Genomic DNA, 16,846 nt, shown 5'->3' with positions numbered 1-16,846 from the left:
CTCCTAAGATAGCCGCTCATCCCCTACCATCTCAAAATGTTATTATTTTCTTATTTCGCCACTGTACAGCCTTCTTTATTAGTGGTTACGATGAAAAAAATCAATTAATACATTGATAATTAGGCATAAATAACTTAAACGACAGAGAAAAGGAGCACGCAGTTGTATCATTATAACAGGAGTGAAGATGTTAATGAGTGTAATTATAATAAATAAAAAAAATAATATCCCTGAAATCTATTTAAAAGACATGTAACTACGCAGTAAACGATTTAAATAGAATTAATTATTTCTTTAGGTACGTTTGGTAGGAAGTTCTAAATAGATTGGTTATCATTTGAAGTTCAAGTTTTCTGTTTCAGTTTACTCTTTTTTCAAAGAGAAAATAGGTTATGAGATGTAGGTTTACTTTGAAGCACTTTTAGCCAGGTGGACTGTTTTATGTAAGGTTACAGGCGGAATGAAATACTATATACAGAGTGTTTATTAAACAGTTTCAAGAATTCAGAGAATGGTCTCCCTCATCGAAATAAAGAAAAAGATTTATCAACATATTACCGGAAACGCTTAGTTTACCGCCTATCCACAATTTGTATGTTTAACGTAAAAATTTATTTCTGAGGAATGATTATTCGTATCAAGCTGAAATTTCATATGCTGCTAGGGTACTTACAGGTTTACTTGTATGAAAATAATGAACTTTTCTCTAAATTCATTTCAAAATGGCGGCGATGTAAGATTTTTAATTATTAATATCTTTGCAACCGATGGTTTATTTAAATATTATGATACTACAAAAAAATGTAAACTATTAAGAAAGAAGAAGAAGAAGAATATCAACCTGATTTTTTATGAGTGTAGTTTTCATGTGAATAAACGTTTGCTAGATTTTTAAAATTCGACCTTGAAAGAGGGTAAAGAAGGGAAAAAAATTTTGAACAATGATTGGAAATTTTGCCAATCCCGACTATACTAAACGAGATATTCTATAGATTTTAACTTGCAAGTGTGTGACGGTATACGGCGAGGCGGCTCAACCAACTCAGCCACTGCCACGGTTACTGTATGTGGAACCAGCTGCACCTGCCTCCGTTTACTTGGCTAAAAACATACAGTAAAAAAACTGACAACGAGGAGAACGAGCAAGGACATACTATCTTCCGTATCTGTGTGTTTATATATATATATATATATATATATATATATATATATAAGTTAAGAATAAGAAAATAGCTTTTTACGGTTTGGATTACAAAAAAATTACGTAAGTTATTTTCCGAAATACATTATTACATGGTTAATTTAACACTGATGAAATCGTTTTTTCAAGTTAAGAAGTTATGGCTCAGTTCACCTCGAATCATTTTGACTAAGTAAATGAAAACGAAGTAATATAATTCCTTCGTAAATTATCGTGAATAAATGAATTTAGTTTCATTTTTAGTGTCCTGTAAGTGTTCTCCGGCTGTGTTTCAAAGGCACACAATAAATACTTACATACTCTTTTTATGTTTCGTAGTTTTTATGCAATTTTTTCTGGTTTAAAAACTAAAGTTATTCAAAAATTCTTAGTTTTGTTTGCTTATTATTATTAGAAATATATTTATTTTTGCTTGTTATGGCAGAATTTAAATCCGTAATTAAGAACAAAAATCTTCATAATCAAGTACTTGAAATCTTCAGTAATATTTATGATTCAATGAAGAAAGAATTTTATGACGTGGAAATCTGAAAAATTTACTTATAATCAGCCTACTATCTAATGGTAGTTAACGTTAATGCCCCATATCATAACTCATTATTACTCTATTAACTCACTACAAATTCAGCTCCGCCAAGGTGATGAGAGATATCTCTTCGATCTCTTTTCTGTATAAATTCTTTCCATTAGGAAAACGGTAGCGGATTACATGTTGCATTTGGCAGCGCTCAAGATAGAAAGCGCGCTTTACCAAACTTCTTCCTGAATATCCTGTAGCCGCTGCGCCACGAGTTGTCACATATTTTGGCACGTAATTCTCCCATCTTGCCCTTTTGACATCATCAATCCTTTGGATAGTTTCCATCAAACAATTTCGATATTTTTCACTGTGTACTTTATACAGTTGTTTAAACAAAATAAAATAGATTAGAAATTAGCAAGTAGAATTATTGACATTATTACAGTGTTTTGCATGATGAGCAGTTGCCACTGACAAAGTTTTAACATTTTTGAGATTTTGTAAAACCTAATTGTCTGAGTTGCCGGAATGCTAATACATTTTGCAGTTACTTTGTGAATTTATAGGCAGACATAACATCAACATCAATATATTTTTTCAAGTTTTACTTCCCTATCTTATTAAGTTTAATCAGTTAACATACATTATATACAACAATACAATTGTTGTATCACTAAATAATATTAAAATTACAAGAATATGAATAACCATTTACTTGGTCTGGATAGCCGATCACTGATGTGATCCTTCTAATAATTGAAGAATTATTTTATAAATTTTTTTTTTGTTCATGATGAAAACATAGTTTTAAATGAGATTATGATTAATTATATTAAGGTTATTAATTAACAAATATCGTCAGTTTTTCTTACACGACTGCCCAAAAAGAAGTGTAATGTATTTAGGGTGTACTATGTATGTATATTTGTTTCACCGTAGCAGCTCAACAGCTGAACCGATTTAGATGTATGACCTCGCGTTGGAATCCTTACGTTACTGGAAGTGTCATAGAATATATATATATATATATATATATATATATATATTCGTAGTAGTGGATATTTTCCGGTTAAAGCAAAACATTTAATTAACTGTGAGCCTCTATCACTGTGTGAGCAGGGTTTGTTTGAATTAAATGATTCAAATCAATTTAATGAATAATATTACAAAAATAATAGAATTAAATTTACGTTAAGTAAAATAAAATAATATTAAATAGAATATAAAGATTTTGGATTGATAATAATGGGCTTACCGTGGGGACTGCTTGTGAGAATAGAGTTGTGTGGTGAGGCGAGCACCTCGTGGGAGGCTAGACCAATCGTCACCATCAACTGGTAACAAATGGGTGTCTCTGTGGTGCTATTTTGGGAGGTGCAAAGGGATGATCTTATAATATCTCTGCAAAGAATCGTTCGATTTTCAAAATTCAAACGAGTTATTTGTTAATAGGTTGAAAGCTAACTTATTCATGCATGAGGTACACTTTCGATTCAACAGATCACGGTTATTCGGAAATGTTGTTATATCTTTGCAACAAATCTTCTGATTTTCAAACTTCAAACACGGTATTTTATATTATGTGTAAATTTATTGTCTTACTAGTGTTTCTATACGAACCCCAAAAAGGAGTATAATATATTTATAGTGTATGTATGTATTTATGCAGGCATGTCTGTTCCATCGTAGCAGCTCAATTGCTGAACAGAGTTTGATATATGATCTCATTTAAAATCCTTACGTTACCGGGAGTGTCATAGGTTATATAAATATGTATTTATTAAAAAGAAGGAACAGATTTTAAATAGTTATTTCTAATGAACGGCAATAGATAGAGACATATAAAACATCACCGAATAGAGGAAAGTGCAAAGTTTTATTTAATGTATTCAACATGAGCACTTTTTTATGCGACATACGTTGAATCGGTAGTTCATTTCTTGCCACACACGAATTAACTGGTCCCTGGTTATTGAATTCACTGCTGTAACAATTCAATTTCGCAGATTTCGGCACAAACACCATAGACCATAATTACATTACATAGGTGGTACAAACACGCTATCTTTTATATACCGCCATAGATATAAATCGCAAGGTGTAAGATCTGCTGACCTTAAGGCCGCTTAAGATGAACAAGATCATGTTGTCCACCTCTTCCAATCCAAATTCCTGAGATTGTGTTATCGTCCTGCAATGCCTAAAGTAACTGCAACTTATACGGCTTCAGATGCAGATGGTTTTTAAGCAGACGCCATACCGTTGGTTGAAGAATTTCAAATTCTCTGCTCTCTCTGCTTGTGGATTTTCTAGGGCTACGTTCGAAAGCAGTTCGGATACCCTCAAAAGCTTCATATGACTTGGGAGGACGATAGGTACTTTTCCCTTTGCATACGCAACCTCCTTCTACAAAATTCTTGTACCAATTATATATTTGTCTACGAAGAGGCGGCTTTTTGTTGAACTTACAATGAAATGCACGCTGCTCTAAAACAATGGATTCGCTCTTTACATACTGCAGAACACAAAACGACTTATCCTGTGGCGTTACCACTTTATCACAGGCTTCTGTAGGCATTGAATGGAAATAATACTTAAAACTTTGAACCTTCCACTATCCAGTGATGTAGCATATGTGTCTCCATGTATTGTTGTTCATTAGAAATAAATATTTCATCTCTGCTTTTTGAATAATCCTATATATATATATGTATATATGCTTAAATAGATTTAAAATGATTAAAAAAAGTTATATATAAAATTGTCAGCTGCTTTCATTTTAATTATCCTACATTAAAGACCAATATTTTTTTGGCAGTTTTTTTAATTTTTAATGTTCATCTCTTGTTTTACTTTTAGTTTTTATTATTGATGATTTATCACATAAGCTTGAAGCTTGCGTAGAGGCATAAGGAATGGAGATTATTTATTGTAAGAAGATTCTACACCGAATCGGGTTTAATTGGAACCTGGATTTTCCGGATGAAAGGCTAAGCTGCTACCATTTCGCCAGGGAAGTCTCAAATTCTAGACCATTGATCTGTAAAATCTAAAGATTGCAGACCTCCGTTTTTATAAAATCTTATTGGCTATAAATTCATAAAATGATAATTAAAAATTAACTTTAGAAATTGTAGAAGCAACTTTCACCCTTAAACGTCAGAACTGTGTAAATGTTTACCTATGTAGCACACTCTGATTCTTCTCAATTTTTCTTTTTTTAAAGCAGGGAAATGGAATTCATTTAGTCCTCAGCAAAACATGGATACCAGGGAGACAGCCAACAACCCACCAAGGGGGACTGAAGCTTTATTTCGTACATAGGGTTTGGTATTATCGGTGGGATGGAATGGATTTTATTTTAAAATCCATATTAATCATATGCTAATTTATATGTTTTCTTCATAAAAAATGCATACATATATATGTGAATTTGAAATCATTTAAACTTTTTTAAAATATATTCTTGCTAGTATTGACTTGGCTGAAAGACTGTTTTTATTTAATTTTAGCTATCATTAAAAAATGTGTAAGATTACAACTGATCCTACGTTAAGGTTACCTTTGATTACTCAGGGTTTTACATGCTATATTTATTTTGGAGTTTCCAGTAATGTATATCATCTTACTCACTTACTGTGTCGTTAACCAAAATTACATAGATGTTGAATGTCCGTACCAAACTTACATTATTGTAAAATAATGATGATTGTTTATCCATAAACATAACTAATCACAGTATTCAAAATAGAATACCTGATGGCTACTGAATGAGATTTTTGGAAGTAATTTTGAGGTAGTTTTAAAAGAAAACATTTATTTATTTACCTCGTATGCATTTATAAAAAATCCGTGTCTTAGTTTTGTCTATGTTTAAAAAAAAATGTTTGCGTAAAGGTCAATGGTAAATTACTTTTTTATTTTGAAATTGATTTTACAGTTTCAACATTTTTCTACCTAAGATGTCTTAGCTAAGTTCTTTATTGAGCTCTGTGCAACTTGTAAGTAAAAGAAAAAAACTTTTAATAGCAATGTTCTTCTTACTTAACTGAAAAAAGAATATTAAAAAAATTTACTGTGTAATTTTCATTACACATGTATCTCTTAATATTACTATTTCCAGGTACTTTCTTTTAAAAATGATTAAATTAAAAAAAAATGAGATGTTTTATGATATAGGCATATAAATATAAGAAATGTAAGCACCTTTCAGTAATCTGTGGATTTTATAGTGACATAACATTTAAAAATGGGTTGTTCGGTTTTGATAATTAAAAAAAATACATAAACCGAATTTTTACAAACGGCTCGATATTGAATAAATATATCTCATAAAGCGCTGATAAACAGTTACTGTAAAATATAAAGTACAGTAAGCTTTACTGTGAAATAAAAGAACGTAATAAAATAAACGCGTTTGAATGAAATTTGATTTTATAATAACTGGAATGGGCATAGGTAGTTTAACATAACAGCTGCTTGGGGCCATTTTTTATTAAGCCTGGTAGTCTTCTTTATCTTCTTAAAATAAACGATCCTGTTTTAACGATAAAATACGATATAGTTGACTTTAAGCACCTAGTTCATGAACATCACACTATGCTATTGTCGGCCGTTATGTATATTATCTTATCTAAAGGAAATTTTACGTTGTATAATCTCAGGATTTATCAGATTGACATAATTCATGTAAACTTATGTTTGAAAAAGGACATAAAATTAAATCTAGTCAAATAAATAATAAGTATAATTGTTATCGATATGGCAGCAATTTAAATATACCCTTAAGGTACTGAAATAAATTGAACTGTTTATTGCTGGTTTATCTCGGGCTATTTAATATCTATAAGGTACAGAAAGACTGACTGAAAAGAAAGTAAACTACTTGATAAAAAGCTAGCAACGTTTTATAACATCTTTATTCAGAAATTCATAGATAGAAACAGATATAGAGATTAAAATTTAAATAGATAAAATAGAAATAAAATTACATTTAAATTTTTCTGCGAGTATAATAAAAGTAACTTTCTTTTTTTTTGTTTGCTTTGTAAAGAATTTACATTATAATTGCACTATTAAAAAAAAATTAGTAAAATAATTTATTAAAAATTACATATACCTTTTTAAATGTTTGTGTAAGCAATAAAGTTTCTGTAATTTTGTTTTAATTTTTTTTGAAAGCTTTTCTTTGCAAAAATATCTTAGATGAAGCTTTCATTTTTTGTAAAATATTCTTAACATTGAAAACATTTTTACATAGTTTCAAAAATTGCAATATTTCAAATTAAAACAGTGTACCGGTCTAATTATATTAGTTTCTTTAATGTATACTGATATTAAACTTTAATTAATACAGAATACTAAACTTTAAGTTCAAGTTTAATGAATACTGATATTCTTTAAACATGAAAATAACGTAATTTTAATTTTAAAATGTTTGTTTCAGAGCCATATCGGTTACAATGACCAAAATAATTTTGACTTGTATAGTTTTACTGAGTATATCTGCTTTTTAACACGTCATTTGCAGTGTATTTACAAACATTTTTGTTGTGTTTCGTTTTCAATTAAACGATTTTTATTTTATTTGGTTTTTATTGGCTTTACATACATCAGTATTCTCAGAATTAAATTTTCTACAAACTATCGATAAGTTATATTTGGTTACTTGAAATTTAGCGAAGTAAATTTCCGCCAAACAAAAAGAGAATTTCGTTCCAATATTTTGAATTTTACAAACATTTTCAATATCCTCCGTTTGCGAAACATTTTTCTGCGGTGGATGCACAAAATATTGATCTAAGCTAAATATAGAAAAAGAACTCAGAGTGTCTATTTCTAATATTAAATCTTCCTCCGAAAAACTTTGCTCTGTAAGACAGGCACTAGGGAGTCGTTAATAAAATTTGTTTTTAATTTAGTATCGATAATTAATTATTGAATACATTATGCAGCATTGATACAATTCTATTTATAAGTGTATTATATCAGTGTAAATGTGGATTTTATTATTTATTATGTCAAAATGTAATTTGTTTTGTTTTCCTTTCAGTAAATTAATACATATTTTTAATAAAATTTTCTTTTTGATATGCTCAGGCCCCCCATTTAGTGTTATCACGACCCCCTAGGAGGGCGCGCCCAACAGGTTGGGAAACACTGTTATAGGCTATAATGATAATAATAATAAACAATACGTAAATAATGTATCAAAAACCTATCTACAAAGTCTGGTTGCTTTTTATTTCATGTTGCTATTATGAAAATTATTTGGTACCAATAAATTTGAATAAAAATAGAGCACATTTTAGAACTTTCTGTAAGCTAAAAAAGATTTTATGAATTTAAACAATTACTATGTATGTTAATTAAAAATACACTCACTGAATAGGGAACAGAGAAATATGGGAGAAATTTATGCACTTCTCAAAATCTTGTAATTATTCTGTATACAATGGTTAAGACTGAAACAATTGCACTTGGATTGTGTTTGCACAATATAAAAAAGAGAACAGTGAGAAGTAACGGAGTCACTATGACTTTGTATATTATATAAGCTTTTAAGTGTTTCAGTACTTCTGTCTGTGAACAATATATGAATTTCTACAAATATTATGCATCAAGTGTTTTTAAGTATGTCACTAGAATTTTGGTTATGTAGTATTATGTTTTCATATACTTTCGAAACGATAAGTTGAAACGATTAAAAATAATAAGTTATCTAAAGATGACACAAGTTTTTAAAAAAGGACCTAAAATAACATTTTCTTTTTTTAAATTAAATGTGTTTCTTTATCGTTTAAAAAACCTGAAGGTAAAATAATAACTATTATGATAAAATCTTCACAATTTTGGGAAATTCTATTATGAAAAAAAAATTTCTTTACTTTCTATACATAGTATAGCAAAAATTTAAAGGAAATTTACATTAGAGACTGGGATTGACAAGTTTGATATCAGTTAGTACGCGTATTTTCGGAAACCCATGATTTAAACTCGGCAATGTAAACATAAAATAAGGAAGTGAGAAAGTTCCTTCTGATCATTGACGATCAGTGTACAAATAGAACAGCGGTATTGTTTTATTTAATATTCAGGCACTAAAAAACAGATAGATATCTCAGTTGCTTGACCGATAAAATTTTCACCCGATACGTATGGAACACTATAATATTAACCGCCTTAAATTGTTATTGTGATCTCAATTATTTCATTTTTTTCTTGTACTTTTTCTGTAAATACAAATTTAAAAGTTATTTGGATAGGACACCTACAAAGTGTGTTTTCCTTCTTCGATTATAAAAAAATATAAATATATAAATTTGCTGCTTTATATTCCTTCCTTTATTCCGGTAAATAAATCAGGAGTATAAATATTATTACTTTCCAACAAACAAAATGCTATCTAGATAATTAAACATGAATTTGAAAAAGAACCTTTTACTTAAGCCTTCCTTTTAAGATAAATCAGATAATTAATGTTTCTTCGCCAGTACTAATATTTTCCCCGAAGCCGAAGGGCATTTAGTAATCTGCACCTACATCCAACCTTTAATTTTCATCTAATATTCATTAATTATAAGGACCCATATCAATTTTATACGTCATTGGTTATGGTATATGTCTCATTTTTGTTGTTTTTTGAAATGTAATAAATATTTATATCTTGAACATAATTTTACGAATATTTTTTATTCGTAAAAAATTATTCGTAATAATTTTTTACGAATAGTCGAATGTTTGCTGCTCGACCAGGATATTGAACAGCTAACAAACTAAAAATTTCTTATAAATACAATTTATAACTCTAAAAACATAGAAAATAAAATTAATAACAATGATAGTAATAAAAACAATAATAATTGTAATAATAATGAATATATGATACACGAAATAGTAATTAAAATAAGGACAAGATTTGTTTAAAGTTAGTTAAATTATAAAAACCAGGACAGAGTCTAATCAACTAAAAACGTTATAATGACTGCCATTATTAACGCCTAATATTTACATTAACAACAAGGTAAGATTAGACAAGTCTAAATTTCATGCAATTCCATTATCTGCAAATATTATTACTTTTGCTGTTTGCAATAGAACTACACTACACTTTATAAATGAATTTAATACTGTCATTTTCACTACTGTGTACCATAACTCAACGGTGAACTTCCTGCGTTTAACTACTATCCACACTGGCATTCTAATGATGTACGGTTCACTCATTGTTACTACACGCTTACTGATAACATCAGTCACAAATCGCATCGAACACGGCCTCGCAGAACTACTCGCTTAACAATTAACTGTTCCCGCTGATCCTGGTACTATTTATATACCCTGGCCTGCAGAACCGGCCTCATTCCTTAATTTTTGAAGCGTTATAAGTTCCTTTGTCGGCACCCTTACGTTTTCCCGTAGATTCTTATTCCGGTCCAGTAACCCTTAACGTCGGACAACAGCTGTTGGAGATGCTATTGATTGTAATACAAAGAACAGATTGTTAAAAGAAAGGAATTCCTCTTAGTTCCTTTCGGATTCTTCGTTTAGTTATTATTTTCTCATACTTTCTTCTTAATTGAAAGAATCCGTTATACTGGTCCTATTACAGTATCTTATCTCCTTACTCTGTATATTCTTTCCCTTTAAAAATCTAGTGAACTAATAATATGGTATATTATATAAGTTTTGTTCTCATTCTTTTTTTGTTTTTAGAGAGCGTAAGTCAGAAACAATTATTACTTTCACCTCCAACATACCAGATAAATGTACCTACTATTTATAATTTTAGTAGGAATGTATAATAACAATAAAAGTGTTAATAGTTTTATAATTCCAATATTTATAAAAAGTATTACTTCTTTCTTCTCTCCCGAATAGTGGTGTTTTGTCTGAATTTGTTATTCCAACTCGCAATGGCTTTACATCCCTAAAAATTTTTATTTTCTTAGAGTATGTAAAAATACCTATCATGCTTTCTTTTCTTCCTTTATTTTATTTTACATTAAGTGGCTTGGAACTTTCAATTAATCTCATTCGTTAACTTGCTTTTCTACCTTCTATGCTGAATTTTTATCATTCCTGCCTTCTTTCATTATTAATGTACCGTCATCAGAAAATTTTTCATTATCCGTAGTATTCTAACGCATATCTGTAATATTGTTTTCATATTATAACGAAATCTTGGTATAATTTTCTGCCTTAATTATCTTTAAGCTTAGTTAGGTTTTGATTTTGTAGTATATGTACTTTAATATTTGTTTCTAAATTCTCCTGATGATTATCTTTCTTCAAATTTGATTTCACGTCATTCTGCTTTAGTTGGTCTCAATCTCATTACTAAATTTCATCTTTCTTTTTGTAAATTTTTGAAATTGCTCTTAAAATAGATCGGAAACTTGATTATAACGGTTATTTATTTATTATTATTAGTTATTATTTATTTATTAAACGGTTATGTCTTTATATATAGTTTCAGGACAGTTTCTCGAATATTTCTAAATCAGTGCCTTTGATTGTATGAAAACTCACAAAGAACTCAGTCAGATTGCATTTCATCATCTGATTAATTTCTCTTTCATCAGTTTAACAGAGAAAAATAGTTACACAGACGGAGTAGAGAACGAAATGATTGTATGACATTTGTTATGTAATTTCTATTTTTTTTTATTTAAATTTTTAACAGCAATTTTTAACATTAATTCTGTTTTTATAAATTTTTTATATCACCAAAAAATAATTTGGTTTTTCTTTAAATTAAATAAGTACTTTTCTGACAAACGAAGTAATGTACTTTTTAAAAACAAAATTCGAATCTTTCTAAGTTCTCTTTGTGTTATTCAACTTGTTTTACATCATTTTGTTCAGAATGAAATTTTCTAAAAGTCTTGATTAAAGGTTTTATATGTTTTTTACCCATTTAACAAAGTTGTCAAAAATTATAAACAGGGATTTTACCCCAATTTATTTATCATCATCGCAGATTTCTCAAAACCTTCTTCAGATACGGTTGTGGAACATATTTTATTCAATTTTTCCGGTCAAAACCAAAAGGAATCACTAACTCTACCTCTTATTTAATATCCAAAAAATTACAGTACGACCTCATTTCACCGAGGTAGTTGACAACCAAGCGAAGTCTTTCACTAGCCTAACTCATAAACGAAGCATTTTAGGAAATAACATTTTCATTATTTTTACGAGTAGAATAAGTTAACAAAGTCCTGGGAGAACTTCGTGGTACACTCTGTACATATATGTATTTCAAATAAACATATATTATATTAAAATGTTAATTTAAAAATGTGTTAAATTAAAATTTTTATGATATTTAAATAAACAGAAATAATCAGTTTCACCAAGGTGATTGTCATGGAGGTGAGAGTAAAGGTGATTTCCAACTTATACTCGAAGAAGTGATGAATTTTTACTTGAAATTTAGTAAACTCTGTTTAAATAGACCATGCAAATATTGCTTTGCTAGACCACTAACTAGGAAACATTTATTAAGTTGCTAATCGTGATATCCATCATTAGTTTTATGTAGAGAAGTTATTTTCAGATAAGCAACTACGTATAAACCTAAGTATGACTTCTTACATCTGGGAAGTAGCGAAGAATTACAAGTGCTTCAATGATTTGAGGGCCTAGTCTATATCGTTAGTTTAACCTCTAAGTATAGATAAATGAAAAAATCCTGCACTATCAAAAATTTTTGTTAACTTTATTTTAAAACAGTTTACACGGGCCAGTATGTAAATCGAAAAAGCCTATGATTTTATGAGATTCATAGTAGTTTATTTATAGCAAATATTTGAATTCATTATATTACAACATACTTGTTCGTATGTTTATATACCTTTATTGAACAATCAGAAATAATTAACGTATTTTTTTCAGGAGGCATTTTGGGGGCGACCATGCCCCGGGGGGCGCAAACCCCCCTTACAGATAATATACAACCAGCACACATCCTGCTTCTGGTAAGTTGTGTTTACTTTGTACTAAAGCATTTAGTTTTAGTTATTAACGAATAACACAGTAAAATAGAGATTTCCACAAAAAAAACAAAATATCTGTTAAAGAAAAACTTGCAGTAGCTAATTTTTTAAACTGATTGATTTACAGATTTGTAAAAAAATTTAATTAATAGAAAAGAAAGTAAAAAGTTACTTGTTTTAATTATAGAAGATTAAATATTTTTTATTTTATTAGTGAATTAGTTTTCAGAATTGGGGTTCTGAACCCCAGTCATCAATAACGTTTTTCTTGTTACTGATGGTATAATGCTTTTAGCAAAAAAGAACAATTTGAATGTCACAACATTTCTACTTTTGTTAATTAATTGGGTCAGATAATAACAAAATCAGTACATTTATCTTCCTATGTTTTAAGAGGATTATTAAACAGGTTACGTGGGTTTAGCCTTTAGAAGCGTTAAGGTTTTTCTTCGGAACGCATTTTTTTCTTTTAATTTTTTTACTTTTCCCAAAATTATGTTTGCTTTGTGGATAATATCAGAAATGTATCAGCATTCATTTTAGACTACTATTAGCTCACTAGATAATATTATTTAGTTACATACAAGGTTTTCATGTAATTTATGATTAATGATCTGAACATAAATTTATACGACTAACTGGATAAAAAATGATTCTGCCATGTTTTAGAATCAAATATAAAGTTGATAAAGTGAAAAGTAATATTAATACAGTAAGTAATATTAAGACACATAAAAATTAACCTATCATTTTACCTATATTCTTTTGCTTTTTTTTACTTTTTCAGTATTTGAAATATTTTCTTACGAATTTTTTTATCTAGTTACATGTGGTTTTTCTGACAGTACTACTTCATTTCAATCTATAAACCCAATAATGGCAGCTAAAATTGCTCAGTATCTCGTTATCATTTTCCGGCGCTATGCATTCACCAATTCAATGATAAGATAAAAAGGGAAATTGACAGTTGAAAATTGCATATTTAAGCATTCGAATTAGTGTTCTGCAGCATCGCTGATCTGCTAACGATTGGTGTTTACCTGATATTATCTGCCGATATTATCCACAAATATTTATAAAAAAAATATTAATGCCACTGTGATACTGTGATACTGTGATACTGTGATACTTATTTTTTGATAATTTTCTCTTTGGTTACTATGGTTTTATCAGGTTTTGTTGCTTGTTTAGAAAATGCTTTAAGGAGGATTATTGCCTTTTCTACTTTGAGACAATTAGGATTTAAATTTTTTACGTGATTAAGAAAAACGGTTACAAAATAATCAAAAATTTTTGAAAACTGTCACAAACTTAAAAAAATAAAAAAATAATTTTTTTATAAATTCTCTTTTATTCTAGTAAGCTGTCTGTCTTTTTTCTTATAAATTAATAATAATCTAATTTATTTGTATTATTTTATTCAACATATTACATGTCTATAAAACAACTTTTCGCAGAGATATATATGATAGCTTCATTATAATTTGTTCTTTGAATTATTTTTTTTTTTTAATATGCGTTTGTTTTAATGTTACAGTAACTTTTTAATATATACTGGCAACAATTGTTTAAAAAATCGAAATGGCCACACTAGTTTGTGGTCTATTAATGGTTTTTCATTTTATTTTAGATTTAGAATTTATAATTTTCTTGGCTTGTTTGTTTTCTTGTGCGTGGTCATGGCTAGAAAATATCTTTTGAAAAAAAAAGAATAAAATAAATTTGTCAACAATTAAACTGTAATGGTCAAATAATTTATTTATGGCTAAGAGTAGTAATAGTCTGTAAAATATTTGAAAAGGTGTAAAAAACTTTGTCTTTAAAAATAAGTAAACTTCCGTATTATCTTGTAATCCAGGAAACAAAGCTCAATTTAAGTTAGCTTATTTCTAGAAATGAAAAAGAATCTTTTAATATTAATCCTCATGTTCACTAAGCCAATACATAGTACTATGGCAACTCATACACTATTTTACAGTAGCGTAATAACTCACAGTACCAAAAAAAAGTAGAGTTTTGATTATTCCCCCAACAAACAGAATAATACTCTACAGAACTGCGTTCAGGTCTCAAAGCACTCTGCTTAAATCCACAAACGAAGAGAACTTTGGAGACAGCGGTAACTCTTAGGAAGATAAAGCAAATGAAAATACGCATACATTTACTTACTACATCAATTAAATGAATGTAAATACAACAAGGCTGAATTCTAAAAGGATGTATATAAATTCAAAGAAAAATTTAGGAAATAATTTTATTAATTCTTTTTCAAGTAAATTTTTGAACAATTATTTTATAAATAATAATTAGGTTAGGCATTTTTATTTATCGACCAGAGTGATTGGCATTCCTCCAATCACGCCTCTTCCCAGACCGTTACAGATGTGCCTCAACTGGGAATGTAATGGCTGCCAGAATTAAAGACTGGTATTATTATTGTGACTCTGTTCGAAAACAACGACTGTAAAATTATAGATGGTATTTTTGTTGATTTTTATTACAATCCAAACCTTTTGTTAAAATTTGAATATTTGGAATATTTCTAGCCGGAAAACTCTCGTAAGTCTCCTGGCCGTTTTCAGGGATTATCTTTTGACGAATACTGCTATAATTAAAGCCTGACATATTGCAAACGTTGGTCAGTACTATTAGTAGAAGTACTCGGAGTTCAACAAATTGTCTTCTTTTCTGGAACTTAGTGTTCTATTACTTTATGGAGCGCCCGCTTCTAAATGATGTCAACTTTCAAGCTATTGCAATTAACTTTTTAATCTACTACGTAGAAACTCATGCTTACAGTTGGACTTAGTTGTCATAGAACGTAAATAACCCGGCACAATTTTTATGTGCCTGTAAGTAAAAATGAAGTCCATATGCTTCTGAAACATATAGAAAGATTCTGTATCAGTAGGAACCCCATAACTATTTATATGATATAAATGAGTCAAAGTCAATAGAGCAGGAGTCCATAACAATCTAGGTTCAAAATTAAATAAGATTTCAAACTTTCTACATTTATAAACATTATAATATAAAATGCTTACAATAAATGAATTAGTAGAATATAATTCCTAATATGAAATTGGATAAGATTTGATGAATATTTTAACTTAGATTTTAGCGGTAAAATTAAATTAAATTATGTTTAAAACGTTTGTACTTGTGTATTGATTAGGATTCTTGTCTTTTGAAATGGAAAATTTAGTTTTCCTGTTTTTTTTTAACACTTTAGTTTCATTGTTAAGGAGGTTAATATAAATAACGATGGTTGTTTGAATGATATTTATGGGAACTAATTTGGCTGCATTTGCAATACTATAGCAGTTGAGATAGAAAATGTTAGAAGAAACGAAAAAAAGAAGTAAAAATTTTCAGATAAAGTCCCCATTCAGGGAACTCGGAAAGACGATGAGGTAATAGCTGAACGAAAAAAGAATGCAATAAAACCATCTGTGGAGCCTCCGAAAGAACAGAGGTCTTCAAAAAAGAGGGCGAGCATTTTAGCCGCCTCAAAAATTTCATAAGAGAGAGCATTTATGGACTAGGATGCATTCTTCACTTCACTGGGTCGGTGTCACCGAATGCCAGCCGCGAAACTCCCTCTCTATTACCATCTTTGATATTACAGGCGGATGACCAGATAGAAGAGATTACATCTCCTAGTTCTCAGCCACCCAATCTTCAGAGGAGGGAGCCGTCAGGAAAATGGAGAAAGTTCGAAAAAAATTTGTCCTAAGGGAAAACCTAACTTCAAATCTTAGTAATATGGTCTGTGTGAATGAGTCGGTCTTGCAATGGACATCAAAAGATATTTTTCGAATGTGAGTGAATTGCAGTTATTTATGCGTTTGTTTACAAGAGTCATATTTAAGCAATGCCGATACTTTGAGATTTAAAGGATAAAATATGGTTAGGTTTGATCAAGAGCCTAATCAGAGATCAAGAAGAGAATTTGCTATCATTTCAACAACTCGTGCCTTCGAAGATGTTTATTTATTCACTGATTTACAAGTGGTAAGTGGTATATGATTTACAAGTGGTATATGCATACCCCGCTAACTTAGCATAACCTTCCGTAATGTGTTCCTGCCTAAATTCATTTGGAGAAAGGAAAATTTGCTTATT

General features: G+C 29.3%; 1 protein-coding gene across 4 annotated transcripts in view; it reads left to right on the top strand.

Annotated features, from left to right (window-relative positions):
• LOC142332259 (potassium voltage-gated channel protein Shaw-like) overlaps positions 1–16,846 on the top strand; it is a 515,827-nt gene that overhangs the window by 362,007 nt on the left and 136,974 nt on the right. For all 4 annotated transcript variants that reach the window (XM_075378581.1, XM_075378596.1, XM_075378604.1 and 1 more), the window contains exon 2: positions 12,621–12,703. The gene's annotated coding sequence lies outside the window, so the exon portion shown is untranslated. The remainder of the gene's footprint in view (positions 1–12,620; positions 12,704–16,846) is intronic.

This window comes from Lycorma delicatula, chromosome 1 (assembly GCF_047948215.1).
Source record: "Lycorma delicatula isolate Av1 chromosome 1, ASM4794821v1, whole genome shotgun sequence".
In the NCBI taxonomy this organism is placed as follows: domain Eukaryota; kingdom Metazoa; phylum Arthropoda; class Insecta; order Hemiptera; family Fulgoridae; genus Lycorma; species Lycorma delicatula.
This window is presented reverse-complemented; position numbering and strand designations above follow the sequence as displayed.